The following is a 16,139-nucleotide window of genomic DNA, read 5'->3' as shown; positions in this document are numbered from 1 at the left end:
TGCAGGAATCAGGGTTTGAGCTGGCTCTTGGGTGTTTGAATAGGATTTCAAAAGGTGGAGATGAAGAAAAGGGCAATTCAGCAACAAGATAACTCAATTCACAAGGCATAAAAAAGAAAACTGTAAGTTCTACAAGGACAATTATATGTAGCTTAGTTTAGAGTATATATAGGGAAGCTAAAGTAGAAAAACTAATTTTAAGCCATATTGTGAATGGTTTTTAATCACAGACTAAGATTTCTAGATTTTGTTCTGCAGATAAGGGAGTAGAATTACAGGATTTTGACAGAACTATGTCAAGGAGCAGCAGTAACAATAATAATTGAAACAGGCACTTGAGTTTTAGATCTGCTTTCAAAATGGCACTGGTCTGTCATTGTTCATCAGGTAGATGAGTCAGCAATATTGAAGGAGAGATATTCAGGCTGTGATCATCTCCATGGTGGTGAAATGAGAGCAGATAAAATCATCAAGGGAGAAAACAGGTAAAAAGAGAAGACTAGAAGACTGAGGTCAAAATCATACATGGGTGGCGGGGAAAGAAATGAGGAAGATGTATTAAGAGAAGAAGAATTATACAAAGTCATGATGCTAAAGAAAGGGAGTTTCAAATGGAAGTGGTTTAATCCTGCCTTGCATTATACTTTACATTTTTTTGTGTTTATCTTTTTTCTTTCAAATTAAACTATGTTTCCATATTATCCAGGCATGAATTATTATTTGTACTTTGACAATGTTCAACACTGTGCCTAATATACTGCTAAAAACATGTAATTGCATTTAATTGCTAATTTGTTGCTACTTTTTACAGTATTTAAATAATAATAAAAATGATCATAGCTAACATTTATTAAATTTATAATGGACTGTTCTGGGTGCTTTGGATTATTCATTTAATCCTCATAACAACCAAAAGAAATAGTTTACCAAGTGAGGCAATGTCCATTAGACAGATGAGGGTAGAGTAATAACCTAAAAGTATGTGTCCTTCACCCTGAGGAATTTTGAAATTCACCTTGGATTTTAAAACTCTGTGGGAAATTAAAACATTTTATCTCATTTAATTAAAAAATTATTTCCTAAATGCATACTTTGTACAAAGAATATGTCAGATATTTTGAGGGAGAGGGGATCAGGGCTTAACACTGATCCATAGTTGTTAGAAAAGTTTCATTTTCTGCATCTTCAACTTTAACAATCTTTTCCTATAGAAAGTAAAAAGCTCAGATTTTCATCCCCAGCAGGTATAATAGATAGATCATTTGAAATACATTTAAGGCTGCTAGGTAAAGCCTAATTCATATTTTTAAAAAACCAGAAAATAACAAGTATTGGTGAGGCTGTAGAAGAACGGGAACCCTGTGCACTATTGGTAGGGATATAAATGGTGTAGCCACTACGGAAAACAATATGGCGGTTCCTCAAAAAAATTAAAAGTTAGAATTACCGTGTGATCCCGCAATCCCACTACTGGGCACGTACCCAAAAGAATTGAAAGCAGGGTCTCAAAGAAATATTTGTACACCCATATTCATAACAGCAGTATTCACAATAACCCAAAAGAGGAAGCAACCCAAGTGTCCAACAGTGACTGAATGGATAAACCAAATGTAGTATACACATACAATGGAATATTATTCAGCCTTAAAATGGAAGGAAATTCTGACACATGCTACAACCTGGATGAAACTTGAGGGCACTACGGTAAGTGAAAAAAGCTGGTTACAAAAAGACAAATATGGTAATATTCCACTTACATGAGACAGCTAGAGAACTCAAATTCATAGACAGAAAATAGAATTGTTGTTGCCTGAGGCTGGGGGGAGGGGAGAAGGGGAAGTTGTTATTTAATGGACATAGAGGTTTAGTTTTGCAAGATGGAAAGAGTTCTGGCTATTGGCTGCACAACAATGACTATACTTAACAGTATTGAATTGCACACTTAAAAATTGGTAAATTTTATTATATATATGTGTAGATATATATATACACATATGTATAAGTATTGCTAAAATTTTAAAAATTTTAAAACCTTTATTTTTATATAAAGTACAAACTTATTTTATTATCATTTGTCCACACACCTTAGGAACAATGTAACCCCATATGCAGAAAGCCCCATTATTTTCTGTACTTTGGCTATATGTGTGGAACAAATATGGATTCAAAACTGAAAGAATAGAAACCAGGCATGAACAAAAGATAAAATGAATGAGTGCTTACATCCCAATTACTAATAATGTGCTTAACTATTCAAAATGGAAACTTTTTGAAGGCTTTAATTTAGGTTTCCTGATAAAAAGCCTATTTTTGACTTGAAATGAAGAACAATTAATTCTACTATAGGCTTCAGTAGTAATGATAATACTGGGACCTGATTATACTTTATAATGATACCAGATAGGGTAATTTTAAAAATGTTTTATTGGATCTATAAAGGGATCATTGTGTGACCTGCATTTTAAAAATCCACTCTCCAAAGAATTATCTGCGGTTAGGTTATTATTGTTAGGTCAAGTTTTGTGTTTGAAGTTGATTAATCCCTTTCTGGGGGTGATTGTCATAACTTCTACTATTTACAATTAATCCCTTCTGTAATCTGGCCCTGAGTTATTTTACTATGAAATCTTACAATCCATGCAATATTCGTATCTCATATATAGACACATAATAGTGGACAATAGTCTCGCCATTATCTATAGATTAATTCAAATTTGATAGAATTATCTCCCGCTAGAGATAGATTATGAAAGACTTTTAAAAGAACAGATTTCCGGGCTTCCCTGGTGGCGCAGTGGTTGAGAGTCTGCCTGCTGGTGCAGGGGACACGGGTTCGAGCCCTGGTCTGGGAGGATCCCACATGCCGCGGAGCGACTGGGCCCGTGAGCCACAATTACTGAGCCTGCGCGTCTGGAGCCTGTGCTCCACAACGGGAGAGGCCACGGTGGTGAGAGGCCCGCGCACCGCGATGAAGAGTGGCCCCCGCTCGCCGCAACTGGAGAAAGCCCTCGCACAGAAACGAAGACCCAACACAGCCAAAAAATAAATAATTAATTAATTAATTAAAAAAAAAAAAAAAATAAAAAAAAAAAAATAAAAGAACAGATTTCCATACTAACTTTGAACTTAATCAGCTGTTTCATAATTATTCCAGGACTACTACAAGGAATCCCATGGCTTCTTATTATTCATAGCAGCAAGACAAAAATGTATGCAACCTTTCTTCATTTTAGGAAGTGGCAAAAGGTCTCAGAGATTACCCTTCACATGTTAATATTTCAGAACTCTATTATTTTGGCATGGTGGTAAAAAAGAAGAGTAACTTTCAAGATTCTTCAGTATTTTTCCCTTTCCTTATTCTCAAACACATCTTTCAGGTAACTACAATTCTTTTAGTGCTTCTGCAGTTACTGAAAGAACTTTCATTTAAAATATTTCACTAGGGAAAATGTTGAGTTTTTGCCATTTGAAATGGAAACACAAAATAAAGAGTTGGCTCCTTCAGCTGCATTGTTTTTACCTCTTTATTTGCAGCCAACAAACTAGATTCCAGAAAGATTTTGAAGACATCACTGGTTAGTCACAATAACCATTTTGGACCCCATTTTTGCTTTTTTCCTTTCTTGCTTTTATTTTTTTATTTGCTAATAATTTATATATTTAAAACAACGCCTTTCAAAAATTAAATTCTTATGAAGACTATACATATATGTGCTCCCAATATTTCTATCAAATTACATATTGCATTGCTACCTGAAACGGCTGAAATATTTAAATGCATAGGCAGGTCTGAATTCAACTCGAAGTGTTTTCAGGTCTTTATTTTGAGGTGGTTACCTAATTCATGAAGACATGGGAAGGGACTTTGTGTTTTCAGTTGTACCTTACAACGTGCTTTTATGACTTTTCCTCCCAGAACTGTATGTTTATGGAAGTCAAGGAGTGTCTTTCCTTGGTATGTGTATGTTGGAAAAGCTCCACAGGTGATTCTGATGAACAACCTGATTGAAGAACCCCTGTGATAGAAATGTATCCCAACAGTGTTCCTAGGAGAAGGACAGCACGTGAATGGCATGTGTCCAGTGGCAGGGCTCCTGTGTGCTCAGGGCAGGCGGTACTAATGACTGTGGGAGCTTCGGCAGGCTAGCCTCAGCATTCATGTCCAGGAAGTGAACACTTTGGCACAAAAGTGGGAACCCATTTGCCATCCCTGGTCTAAAACATTCTTGATCTTTGCACAGGGACTACAGTCTACAAAGACTCTTAGACAAATCTATTCTCTGTGCTATAAAGTAGGATCAAGTGATATCATGGTATTTCAACAAGACCATTATTCAATTAACGGAAATAATTGAACTTTGCTCCTTTCTATTTTCTGGAAATAATTCTCTTTTCATTGTCAGTAATTTAGGCTCACACCCAGAAAATATGTTGTGGGTCAGATTTGATAATATTTGATAATATTTCCCTTTCAGTCTCACTACCTAAGGAGAGGAATGTGGCCTAGTGATTAAGCACACAAAGTCTGTACTCAGAGTGTCTGAATCCAAGCCTTAATTCTTCCACTTATTCTGTGACCTTAGGAAGGTAACAGAATCTCTTTATTGCCTTGATTTACCCATTAGCAAATAGGTATATAAGAGTTGTGAGAAATAAATGCACGAGAAGCAATTACTACTCTGTCAGTGGATGGAAGGCCCACAACAGTTGTGGATTATTATTGTTATTAGTCGTGGAATTTAGAACCATTGTTTTATATCACCTTTCCTAAAAGTGATCTTTTTTGACAGTAGAAGCTTCAGAAATTTCTTATTTGTTTTAGATGTAGTCTTGTAAGCTCTTTGGGAATTATTTATCACTGTTTAAATGTAGGTACAGCTATGTCTATAAAAAGATGAATATTACTTGGTTTCAAAACCTAGAATATCTGTGGATGATTTTGCTTTTATTCATCATCTTTTATCTATCTATCCATCCATCCATCCATCCAATAAATATTTGACAAGTGCCTTCCACGGGCCCTGCGCTGGTGAAATAAAGATAAACAAAGTGCATCATCTGCCTTTAATGATCTCTCGTTCTCTGATAGGAGAGACAGATAGACAGGCAATTACAATCCTGAGTGTTAAGTACTATGAGACGGCCATGCTTGGGGTGATAAAAATGGGCACAGAGGATGAGTTTCAATGCCTTGAAGGTCAGGGAAAGCGTTCAGTTTTCCTAATAATGATCAGTTTATTTTAAAGGAATTGTTTTTTAGTTGACCTTAGCCAGAAATTACCTTAGATAAATGAATTCATAGCCTTATAGAAAACACTTAGGGCAAACCTGGCTTCGTTCAAAGCTGGAAGAGAGAAACTTCTTTTTTAATCTCATGGCTATTTTACTTTTGGGAGCAGAACACACTGATTATAGCTATTTTGCTGCCTCTCAGTCCTGTTTTCCAAAAAGGTGTTGGTGTATTTTATATAGCTGAGTTGAATAAATCCTAGTACTCACCACTGTAACTTACTGCATGTGAAGCTGACTTGTCCTCTCGATCACAAAATAACTTCACTAGGGAAAGTTTTCATCCGACTTTTATATTTCAGAAATAAATCATTCTTTTTGCACAAAACACGTACAAAGCTGTAAAATTTTGACTACGCATTAATAATTATTTTAAATCCTATATTATTTTATAGTATGGCCATAGGAATCTTTTTTTTTCCCCAGATCTTTTATTTTTACCTAGTAAAATGGGTCACTGGTTATATAGAGCCTTTACAGTTTTGAATTTAGAAAGCTGTGTGTTTTTACCATGTTGGGTTTGGTTGCTAATGCAAAATGTTTAGATACCTGTGCTCTGATTTTTCTTTTATTCAATGTCCCCGGAAACAAGAAATCATATTATCTTATCACTGGGAATTTATAGGGTACTTAATGTATCTGTGAGTCAGTAACAAATCCAATTTAAATGAAAGAAAGAAAGAATGCAAACATTGCAAAACCCCTGAAAATCATTGCTCCTGGCACATTCAGCCATGGCATTAAATTTAGGACTGAGAGGACATTGCCATGGGCACAAGCACAACAACTGCATAGGCTGATGATGATGACGCTTGCCAACTTCACTCTTGATTGTTTTTTAACCCTTTTTAAGAAATGTCCTTGAACTACTTCAAATAATGAGGAACTAAGCAACATGCTCATTCTTTACTTATGAACCAGAAACCAGGAGACCAATCAGCTTTGGAAATGTAATCATTAAAACACACAAACATGGCTGTTTGGATAGAAGGAGCCATTTTGTATGGAAGAGTTGAAATCTCTTCCTTATTTTTGAAGACTATCAATAAAGCTTTCTAAGGAAAGCCTTTCCCGACTCCTCCATGACTGTAATTCAGCCTTGATGAAACAAAAAGTGAAAGCAGAAGGCTAAGTGCTCCATCTAGAGTACAAAGGAACCAAGCTTAAAAAACTGGAAGGGATCCTTTAGAAAAAGACTTTTTCAGAAATACCCTTCATATGAGAAATAGATGGGACAAAGATAAAACACTATTTCCATTGCTTGTAAACTTAGAAATTGCTTTTTGTTAATTGTATTAGAATCAATTAGAATTCTCAGAATTGCTTGCTTTCTTAAGCAGTTTTTAGAAATTGCTTGCAAACTTGTTCTGTTTCTCAAATTCATCAATCCAATCATATATAGCATTTTGATAATTCAGCCAATACCCTAGATGCATTAGAAAATTTGTTCAGGTCACTTGAAAATATTGAAAAAGTAAATATGGCATCAGTTTCTTAATTATTGTTTAACACAATATGTTAAAAATCTTTATCTTCCATTATTAATGCAGCATTGGCTGGGTTTCAAATACTGAGTATCATAGCATCTCCCATATTTGTACACCAGAAGGCCACACTCATAAAATGTTTGTATTTTGTTAATATTAATATCCATTTTTCCTTTCTTCCCAAGGCAATAATCAGAGATTTATCATTTACCACTAAGCTCATGACATCACGTTTCAGGACCTCTCACTCTTATGGAGTGTCATTGAAAGGCCATAGACATTTAGAGAGTCTTACTAAATAAAAGTGGAGTTGAGGATACATTTCCATTGGCTTTAGTGGGATATACTTAGTTGGTTCACAGTCTTTTTTGTTTGTAGTTAAGCTAATATTAATTGCGCTGGTGTAGTAATATTCTTATCCTCCAATATGCTGATACTCTGCAACAGAAACGTTTGGATAATAGAGGAGAAGAAGCAGAAGCAGAAGTTTGTCCATGGCAAATTCTTCCAAATTGTACAGCTCACAATATGATATTTATCAGGGATTGTCTCAAATTTGAAAACAATCATAAAAATGTACATTGACATTACCAAACAAGTTTGGAACTGAAAGAAATGTTTTAAAATTATCATCATAAATAAATGTCCATTACTCATGCTAGAGGAAAAACTAAGTTACCTATTAAAAAAGCACTGTTGTATAAAGAGGTAATCAAAGAGCATGTAGCCCCCAAAATGTAAGAAATAAAAATACTATAGAGGTGTATCAGGTCATTAATTAATAAAATGTGTTATTTTGGTTTTTGGTATTATTTATTTCTTAACTTTTAAAAATTTATATTTTGTTGTGATTTTTGTCTCACTCTAAATATTATTCGCTTTGTATCTAATTTTGTATTCCTTTTCTTTTTTAAAAAATAAATGTTAACATTTAATTTAGAAAAAAATCTGAACAATGAAAAGCAAAATTTAAAAAATTAAGACTATTGCTTCAGCAGTTCGAGAGCAATTTCCCCTTTTATTGCATGTTTTCTCAATATTCATTTTTCCTTATATTTTTATAAAGCTCCTTAAAACTACTGTTTTTCACTCACAGATATAGAGAACAGACTAGTGGTTACCAGTGGAGAACGGGAAGGGGGAGAGGCAATACAGGGGGAGGGTATTAAGTGGTAAACTCTTACGTATAAGATAAGCTATAAGGATATATTGTATAACAGAGGGAATTTTATAATTATAAATGGAGTATAACCTTTAAAAATTGTGAATCACTATATTGTATGCCTGTAACTTATATAATATTGTACATCAACTATACTTTAATTAAAAAAAAAATTGCCCTTCATATTCTTTTAAGCATACCTTTTAAGCACACACCCAGGTTTCTTCTGCCTTTGTTTTCTTAAAAGGGGCACCCAACCCATCTATCCCTGTCAATAATTCTTACGGTATCTAGAAATTCAGTTTACAATGAGTGAAATAGCTTCTATCTTATTTTCTCTTTTTTTATGAAGGTCATCTTTAGCCATTTCATTCTTTATTGCATTTTATGAGAAAACTAGATTTCAAACTCCCCAGAAATCAATCTAGCTTTTTGTTAATAGATACATTATGAAAAGAAGTCGTGGAGACAATAGTCTTCCAAATAGGTTCCCTCCAAATTTTCCCTCTCAATAAGTAAAGAACCAGGATTCCTTTTTTTCTAAAATTGGTTCATGATTTAGGGAAGACTCCTTCTAGAAGGAACGAAGTATTTCTGATAACCAGAGATTCTTTCTGAAAATGAGTTTTATGCTAAAAACAAAAAAGATTCTTAAACTTTGAGTCTCTGTAGTCTTGAATCAAGATAAGTTGGTAAGTAGGTCTAGAGGGGGCTGGACTTTTGAAATTTGACTGGTGGTCTCTATTATGAGAGTTGCAAGTGATTTTTGAAATATATGAAGTGACATTCAGAGGATGGCAATGGTGGTGACAGACGGAATGATCTTATACGACAAAAAAATTGATTGTGAATGTTGAATTTAAAAAAATAGCTACAAGATTTTCTACAAACCAAAGCCCTCTGCGAGCTCTAATTCCTCTCTGTGCCTAGCTAGCACAGAATCAGGTTCAACTGGAATCCTAGAAGGCACAGTAAGTGCCATGTTTCATCAACATAAATAATTAACTAAAGAAAGGCATGCAATATTCATAGTGGGAAATTATTAAAGGAGATTGCAGGAGGGGAGAAAATATCTAAAAATTGAAGAAAAAGGTATCATTCAGCTTATGGCAGTTCCTTTCTTTATTTATATAATTAATTGAAAAAAAACCCTTTTCCTTTTGCGCCAATGACAAATGGTGGGTGTGCTAGTTAGTAGGACACTTAGACTCTATTTGATGTCTGATTTGAAACAATATGGGCTTCCATGGTTCTGGTGCATTCTGACAGGAGGTAGGCCTCTGGAGGGGGGAAAGTGGGAGTCACATTCTGCTTTTTCACTTTAAGCTGCTTCCAATAATAAGGCAATTGTGATTTTAGGAGTCGGAGCAATTGTTCAGTTTAATGTCACAACCTGCAAATGATTTATGCTATTGGAGGTTTTCACTTTTGTGGGAAGGGATGTTGGTGATGGGTTCTAGAAAATCTATTGAATAAATATTTCCATGCAGATGTTGCTTTTCTGCCCCTAGCCAATACCAGCTGCAAGGCATAGAGCTTAGGGTTACTGGTAGTGATATTAATTAGCATCACAAATTAGCGTCTGTTGAAGAGTGTCCATGAGATGATAAACAACTGTTACTTATGCGATGCAAAGTGACTAAAAATGAGTCAAAAGAACAACACTTCTGTGGTGTCATTTCTCTTGTCAGATGCACAGCGTCTATTCCCAGATGTTCCCGTTTGTAGGAGGAAAAAAATGGATTTCTTTCCTTGCCTCTTAAAACGTGTTCGTAGGAGACCCTGAGAGCTTTAGTCCTTCCAAAAGCAAAAGATGGATGACTTTCAAGCCCAGGAGCCTTATTGGGATTTCTGAGGAAATGAAAGGTGGTTTGATGGGAGGCTGAACTAAGGCTACCAGGTGTAGCTCTTTAGAGCTAGTTAAACCGCTCATCTTGCTGAAGAGGAGATTTCAGGGGGAGCTCTAAAAGACTGCATTGTTCACGTGTGGCCCCAAGAACAATGATGTACAAATTAGCTGTGTCCAATCACTCAGAAAAACTTATCATCATCGGACTCTGACATTACCTCTCCTGCCCTCTTTCCTTTTAGCTTAGAAAGTAGAATAGGATTGAGACAAAGGAGGAGAAGCTCAGGGATCTGACACCAATTTCTCAAAAGGAAAATGGGGGGTTTTTTTTGGGAAAAAATATTATAGTTTAAAACCATATTTACTATATATCAGTTATATTTTAAAGCATTTAAAAGTGAAATCCTTTAACTCTTCTTAATACCTAGAAATTTGTATATGAGCAGTTCTTAATCATAATGCTTTCTTCCTCTTTTGTTATTATGGACAAATGTTAATCACAATGGAATCTATAAATGTCAATTAAACATGATACTTTACCCCAAATGGAAGTTATATTATAGCGTATATTCGATGAACAACATATGAAATAATTTGGGTATTATTGGAAATGGCATTAAATTATTAGGCATCAACAATGCTGTTGTATACATTGGGCCTGCATTTTAGTAGGGAAACATCTCATGCATTGTAATTACCAGAGAATGAGTTGCCCAGAATAGAATCTTTTGGCTAAGTTTTACAACTGTATTTCCAAAAATTATCTCACACCTTCAAGGTAACTCTAAAACTTTAAGATTATAATTTGAGAATGAAATTACGAAAAACACTCTGTGTAATGACTAAGGTTAGACAACTATAAACATAATCTATCCTAATTGACAATCTATATGTGAGTACTGAGGACTTTTGAAGACATCCAGATTCTATTCATGGCTATCTTTTATTCATGGAGTTATTCATTCATCAAATATTCATTAAGCCTCTAACATGTTCCAGGCATTTCGTTAGGCATCTTATAAAAGAATGGCTGTATTTTTTTCTAAAGTTTTAGCTTATCAATAGCATTTCACCCAGTCTGCAGAAATGCTGAGTTAACCCAGGGTGGAAAGTCATCAGGTTGGTTGCAAATAGTAAGACAATGAATAAGAATTTACCAGTATATTTCCAAGGTTCTTAGAAGAACAAGGGCCTCTGCCTTTCAATGCAGTTATTCAGCACACTTAGCTGGCAAAATAAGAATAGTAACCACAAGTTAACACTTGTTTAGTATAAACTGTGTGCTAAATGCTTTATGTGCACTAGTTTATTAAATCCTCAAATTAGTCTTGCAAAGTTACAGTCTTCACTTTTTGAGTGAGGAAACTGAGACTTCTAAAGGTTAATTAATTTTCTCAAGAACACATAAATAAAGTCTGAAACTAGAATTTCAATTCAAGTCTTTTTGACTTCAAAGCCCAGGACTTCTATACATAATGGAAAAATATTTAGGTGTTTATAATAGTTTCATGATATTAGCCATTAACCATCCTTTAACTCTTGCTCCATGTTTCCCCAACATTGTCTTCTGATTTACTTAGAAATTCCATTAAATATTTTCCTTGCAGGAAGATGATAGTCCACCAATGATTGTGAGTGGTTGATTCTCCTTGGACATTATATATTTTAAAAATTGCGGTCAAATTATTTTGCATCAGAATAAACCTACCTAAGGAGGCAAAAGAACTGTACTCTGAAAACTATAAGATGATGATGAAAGAAATTGAAGATGACACAAACAGATGGAAAGATATACCATGTCCTTGGATTGGGAGAATCAATATTGTCAAAATGATTACACTACCCAAGGTAATCTACAGATTAACTGCAATCCTTATCAAATCACCAATGGCATTTTTTGCAGATCTAGAACAAAAAAATCTTAAAATTTGTATGGAAACATGAAAGACCCTGAATAGCCAAAGCAATCTTGAGAAAGAAAAACAGAGCTGGAGCAATCAGGTTCCCTGACTTCAGACTACACTATAAAGCTACAGTAATCAAAACAGTATGGTACTGGCACAAAGGCAGACTTATAGACCAGTGGAACAGGATAGAAAGCCCAGAAATAAACCAACACACCTATGGTCAATTAATCTACAACAGCAGAGGCAAGAATATACAATGGAGAAAAGACAGTCTCTTCAATAAGTGGTGCTGGGAAAACTGGACAGCTACATGTAAAAGAATGAAATTAGAACATTCTCTAACACCATACACAAAAATAAACTCAAAATGAATTAAAGACCTAAATGTAAGGCCAGATACTATAAAACTCAGAGAAAAACATAGGCAGAACACTCTCTGACATAAATCGTAGCAATATCTTTTTAGATCCACCTCCTAGAGTAATGAAAATAAAAACAAAAATAAACAATGAGATCTAATGAAACTTAAAAGCTTTTGCACAGCAAAGAAACAAAATGAAAAGACAACTCACAGAATGCAAGAAAATATTTGCAAATGAAGCAACCAACAAGGGATTAATCTCCAAAATATACAAACAGCTCATGCAGCTCAATATCAAAACAAAAGCTCACACACACACACACACACACACACACACACACACACACACAAAACAAAACAAAAGCCACCCAATCAAAACATGGACAGAAGATCTAAATAGACATTTCTCCAAAGAAGTCATATGGATGGTCAAAAAGCACATGAAAAGAGGCTCAATGTTGTTAATTATTAGAAAAATGCAAATCAAAACTACAATGAGGTATCACCTCACACCAGTCAGAATGTCCATCATCCAAAAGTCTAGAAACAATAAATTCTGGAGAGGGTGTGGAGAAAAGGGAACCCTCCTACACTGTTGGTGGGAATGTAAACTGGTACAGCCACTAAGGAAAATAGTATGGAGGTTCCTTAAAAATACTAAAAATAGAGCTACCATATGATCCAGCAATCCCACTCTTGGGCATATATCTGGGGAAAACCATACTTCAAAAAGATACATGCACCCCAACTTTCATTGCAGCACTATTTACAATAGACAAGACATGGAATCAACCTAAATGTCCATTGACAGATGAATGGATAAAGATGTGGTACGTATATACAATGGAATATTACTCAGCCATAAAAATAGAATGAAATAATGCCATTTGCAGCAACGTGGATGGACCTAGATATTATAATACTAAGTGAACTAAGTCAGATAAAGACAAATATCATATGATACCACTTATATGTGGAATCTAAAAAATGATACAAATGAACTTATTTACAAAACAGAAACAGACTCACAGACTTAGAAAACAAACTTATGATTACCAAAGGGAAATGTGGGGGGGGAGGGATAAATTAAGAGGTTGGGATTAACATATACATACTACTATATGTAAAATAATCAACAAGGATCTACTATATAGCACCGGGAACTTAATTCAATACTCTGTAGTAACCCGTATGGGAAAAGAATCCAAAAAAGAATAGATACATGTATATGTATAACTAAATCACTTTGCTGTACACCTGAAACTAACACAACATTGTAAATCAACTATACTCCAATACAAAATAAAAATTAAAAAATACAATACAAAATAAAAAAAAATTAAAAAAGAATTCTTGGCCATTTATGTGGAAAAAAAAAAGATTTTGCATTGTGATTTATACTGTCTCCTCTTGTGAATTTGGTTAATATGAGTTTGCCCCTCCAATACAAAGATCACTTCTGAATACATTTACATATGGACATTTTTGGTCTATAGAACTCAGGACCAGATCCTAGACCAAGGTAATTTTTGGCATCTAAGCAAAATCTCTACTTTATCATTTTTATTCTCAGAAATAATGCAGTAGTTTTTTTTTTTTTTTTTAAATAATCACAAACCTACAGAAAAGTTTCAAGTTCAGCCCAAAGAAGGTTTTTTTCTGAATCATTTGAGGGTAAGTTGACAACATGATGCCTTTAACCACCAATTACTCTAGATCATTCTCTTATATAACACGATTAACAATCAAATGATCATAATCAGGAAAGTAACATTACTATCATATAATGCTCAGACCAAATTCACATTTATCCTTTTATCTCAATAATGTCAGTTACAGCAAAAAAGGATCCAGTCCAGAATCATGCTTAGCATTACATTATCATGGCTTTTTAGTCTCCATGATTCTAGATCAGTTCTTTCATTTTCCCTTGACTTTTATGACCTTGACTTTCTAGAAGGCTGTAGGCCTAATTATTTTGTGGGATGCCCCTTATGGGGTCTTCCTCACGATTTGATTCAGTTCTGCATATTGATAATGTACAAGTGGTGCTTCTTCCTCTCACTGTGTTCTATCAGATGGAATGTGGCTTCTCTATGTCCTATTTCTGGTGATGCTAACTTTGATCACTTTATTACGGTAATGCCTATCAGGTTTCTCCTTTGTGAAGTTATTCTGGGAGTAAATAATTTGAGAATAGGTAAATATCCCTCCTTCGCCAAACCATTTATTTATTTATAATTTATTTATACTAGTATGGACTCATGCATTCTTACTTCAGTCAGTGGGTTACAATCTTTACTATTATTATTTAATTTGATGCTCAACTTCTCAAAGATTTGATCAATGGGAGCCCCTTCAGTCTGGCTACTGTGTCCTTTTGATGTATCTCCATAATTCCTTGACCACTTAATTTGTGTCAGAACAAGATGTTCCCAGCTCATCTTGTATTTTTTCTGCCGTAGTGTGGAAAGAAGACATCCAAATGGCCAACAGGTACATAAAAAGTTGCTCAACATCACTAGTCATCAGGAAAATGCACATAAAAACTACAATCACCTCACTCTTTTTAGAATGGCTGTAATCAAAAAGATAAGTGTTAATAAGCATTGGTGAGGGTGTAGAGAAAAGGGAACTCTTGTGCACTGTTGGTGGAATATAAATTGGTTCAGCCTTTATAGAAAACATTATGGAAGTTCATCCAAAAATTTAAAATTGTAACTACCACATATTCCAGCAGTTCCACTTCTGATTATATATCCCAAAGAAATAAAATCAATATCTTAAAGAGATATCTGCAGTCCCACGTTCATTTCAGCATTATTCACAATAGCCAAGGTATGGATACAACATAAGTGTCCACTGACAATGGATATAGAAATTGTTATATGTATTTATATACAGTGCAATATTATTGTCATAAAAAAGAAGGAAATCTTGTCATGTATAAAAATGTGGATGGACCTTAAGGATATTAGTTAAGTGAGATAAGTCAGAAAAGGACAAATACTACATGATCTCACTTATATGTGGAATCTAAAATAACTGAACTCATAGAAACAGCGGGTAGATTGGTATTTACCACGGGTGGGAGGAGAAATGGATGAAGGTGGTCAAAGGTTACAAAATTCCAGCTTTAAAATGTAATGTATAGCACAGTGATATAGTTAAGAATACTGTATTGTATATTTCAAACTTGCTAAGAGAGTACATCTTAAAAGTTCTCACCACCTACAAAAAATTGTAACTAAGTGAGGTGATAGATGTGTTAACTAACTTTACTGTGGTGATCATTTGCATATATACATATTACAAATCATTTCATTGTACATCTTAAACCTACACAATATTACATGTCAATTATATCTCAATAAAGCTGGAATAAAAAGAAACACATCAATAACAAAAAGAAATCATGAACTGCATTGTGGCATTTATATAACATTTATGGCACTTATTGTTCTTCAATAATGAACATCAATAAATTTTTGCTGAAGTTAGTCTTTCTCAATTTAATGGCTGTTTAACTCATGGCAGTTGTCTTATTGGAAACTCTAACACATTAGGAAGTGTTCAATCTGGAAAAAAGTAAATCATGTTCCTGTGTACAACGTGCATAAATATACACACACACACAGAGAGTTGTATATAAATACGTCATTTTACTTACACAAGAAAATGACTCAGATGCTCTGAGCATAAACAAATCAAGGATCTAAGTAAATTAATTACTTTGGAAAACTGTACTATAATGTTTGGGCAACTAACTTTAATTTGTGTGCAGAATTAGGATTCACTGCTTGACTCTGGAAAATTTAAGCCTGACAGGAAGCAAAAAAAATATCCGGGGAAAAACACCTGCCTTGCAATGTGGGTCCAAGTAGAGGAGTAGGGCTTGTTAATCAGTAAGCATAATCATTTTCAAAAATCCTTCAACCTTCTGCATTAATTTCCTAGGGCTTCCAGAATAAATACCACAAAAACTGGGTAGCTTAAAACAACAGAAACTTATTCTCACAGTTCTGAAGGCTAGACGTATGAAATCAAGGTGTTGGTGGGGTCATGCTCTCTCTGAAAACTGTAA

The 16,139-nt window shown here is 34.5% G+C and overlaps 1 long non-coding RNA gene across 1 annotated transcript; it reads right to left on the bottom strand.

The window, feature by feature from the left end:
• Positions 1-2,517: 2,517 nt before the first annotated feature.
• Positions 2,518-6,147, bottom strand: LOC309611303. Its single transcript, XR_014234439.1, has 2 exons — positions 3,120-6,147; positions 2,518-2,783 (listed from the first exon to the last, which is right to left on the bottom strand). It is a non-coding gene; the product is annotated as an uncharacterized lncRNA (long non-coding RNA).
• Positions 6,148-16,139: the final 9,992 nt, after the last annotated feature.

The sequence above is a fragment of the Balaenoptera borealis genome, assembly GCF_965194805.1.
Source record: "Balaenoptera borealis genome assembly, chromosome: 14".
Lineage (NCBI taxonomy): Eukaryota > Metazoa > Chordata > Mammalia > Artiodactyla > Balaenopteridae > Balaenoptera > Balaenoptera borealis.
This window is presented reverse-complemented; position numbering and strand designations above follow the sequence as displayed.